Here is a 2,626-nt window from a genome sequence, read left to right on the forward strand (position 1 = left end):
TGACTCACGCCTTTAATCCCAGGAAGTGAGGGCAGAAAGCAGAAAGGTATATAAGATATGAGGACCAGGAACTAGGTTGGTTAAGCTTTTAGGCTTTGGAGCAGCACAGTTCAGCTGAGAGGCATCCAGTCTGAGGAAACAGGATCAGCTGAGGAACTGTCCAGCTGAGGGAGCTGTGGTTTGTTCTGCTTCTCTGATCTTCCAGCATTCACCCCAATACCTGGCTCCCGGGTTTGTTTTTATTAATAAGAACTTTTAAGATTTGTGCTACAGGTAGGTAGCTGTGTGGTCCTTGGTTTGCAAATGAAGAAACTGAAGACCATAGAGTCCATTATTATGGATATGTGGCTACTCAGTAACGGGGTGCTATTGAGGTCTCCACAATCTGCTCCAGAGTTGCTATAGATCACCAGAAAGTATTACATAAACAAGAGAAGATGCACATGGCCCAGAAGTTAAGACCAGGCAAGGCTTGGTTAAACCTCTTCTAAGGAGCAGAGAAGTCCTCAGACAACCTTTCTTGAGGTCATGGGCCAGTTTCTCCATTTCTGTGTTCCCAGCCTAAGGCAGTGCCTGATACAGGCATATCAGTGGTGTGAAGCCGAGACAAGGTTGTAAGATGAGAGATGGATCTTCTGACCCATGTGTCTCTAAGCCTCTGTTCTATAGACAGACTTCCTTGGGATTCAAGTCTGCCTGTGGTTTGGGCCATTGTGCTGTGAGTAGCTAACTCAGGAAGTCCAGGTGGTTGGAGTCCTGTAATCTCTGCCAACCATCTCCTTCCTAATATTTAGCAGGAGGAAAACATCTGCTGCAGCTAACAATTGTAGGATGACCCTCCAGGCCCTTCTCACTCCCAAAGATCTCAAGAAAATTGCCTCTCCCAGGCCCTCCCACATTCTGCAATCCATATGATACTAATGGTGGACAAATGTCTGTCTTACCTTAATCTCTGTTCCTGTATATTAGAAATGGGAATTGCAGCAATAATGAAATAAAATCATTATGTAAATCACTTATGACAGTGGCCAACTAGTAGTAAGCATGTAGCAAACACTCAATCTAGTCCATAAGGGACTAGTCAAGATTCACAAACTCACATTCAACACTTCAGACATCAATAAATATTGCAGATTTATTCCCAGGAAAGTTGTTTGGATCTAAACTATAAATATGTTTGCTTTTGCTACTATTCTAATGCATCAATATTTATTACATAGCCTTCCTTTTAAAAGTGGAAAAAAAACAATTACTGTATAATGTATTTTGATATATAAAAATTACCCAAGAATTCCAATTTGCATAGGCTTTAATATTAAATGTTATTTACTATGGTAATGAAATTTGACCTTAAAAATATTTAGGGATCTGGAGAGCTCAGTGAGTAAAGAGCTTGCTGCAGATACATGAGGACAGAAGTTTGGGCCCTTTGCTCTGATGCAAAAAGCTGGTCCTGGTGTGACTCCAGCTCTGTGGAGAGGGAGGGAAGGACAGGCAGATCTGAAGGCATCATTGGTTAGCTAGTCTGGTTTAAATCAGTGAGTTCCAGGTTCAGTGAGAGATTCTGTCACAAAAATAAGTTGGAGAGTGATTGAGGAAGATGTCTGGTGGTGATCTTTGGCCTCTACACAGGCACTCTCCTCCTCCAAAATAATAAAATAGTAATACTTACCAGCACCTACTTACATAATAACTTCATAAGCACTATGCAGAAAGTCTGGTTAAGGTCTAGTCTGTGGCTTCATGATGGTTGTAATCACATCCATAAGGACAGGGACATTGAGATATTGATTTGTGGGTTTTTTTGTTTGTTTGTTTGTTTTTACTATACTTTTACCCTTCTGCTCCAAGCATATTTAGGGTTCCTTGTTCTGGAGGCAGAGGTCATCACCACAGACAGAAAAAAATGAAGCTACTCTGGGTCAGCGACATTTCTGTGCTTCTGTACAAGTCTAAAGTCATCAGTACCAAGACTTACCTATCTTGGAGGGCAAGGAGGCAATAACTATCTCTTCTGCAGGCAGGGGGAGAGAAGAGACTCGCTCCACACTGGCAAGAGTTGAAGTCTGTTGGTTGCAGTCATGGTATAGCTTGCTCACTATGGCACACTGGCAAGAGTTGAAGTCTGTTGGTTGCAGTCATGGTATAGCTTGCTCACTATGGCCGCACTGCTCTGTTTGCCGTCATCTGCTTGCTGTGAGAAGGCAGCTGGCTATCTGGCATCCCTCGGAAGACCACAGGTAGGCGTCAGATCAGAGTTTCCATTCCATGCAAAGGTTTCTGTTCACAAAAAATGAGGGCAGCAGATTGCTGCTAGGATTCAGAGTGCACGGCTTGTGGATGGGTGGTGGCTCAGTGACTCAGAGTTTCAGATAGTGTAGGTACTAGTAAGCCTTTTGGAGTTCTCTCTGATGACAGAGGGATAAAGGTGGTCCAAATGCTACTTTCTTAGGTGTGAAGTTCATAGTCAGATTGGAGTTTATTTAGATGTAACAAGGAAAGGGACACCTTGCAGACTGTACAATCCATAGACAAATTGTGCTACATGCTATGCATGCCTTAACTGATATTTTCCACGTTAAGTGCTTAGTAAATGTTTTCTGAAAGGGTGTGAAATTGCACCTGG

Source organism: Peromyscus californicus, unplaced genomic scaffold, assembly GCF_007827085.1.
Source record: "Peromyscus californicus insignis strain IS unplaced genomic scaffold, ASM782708v3 Scaffold_15__1_contigs__length_86483966, whole genome shotgun sequence".
In the NCBI taxonomy this organism is placed as follows: domain Eukaryota; kingdom Metazoa; phylum Chordata; class Mammalia; order Rodentia; family Cricetidae; genus Peromyscus; species Peromyscus californicus.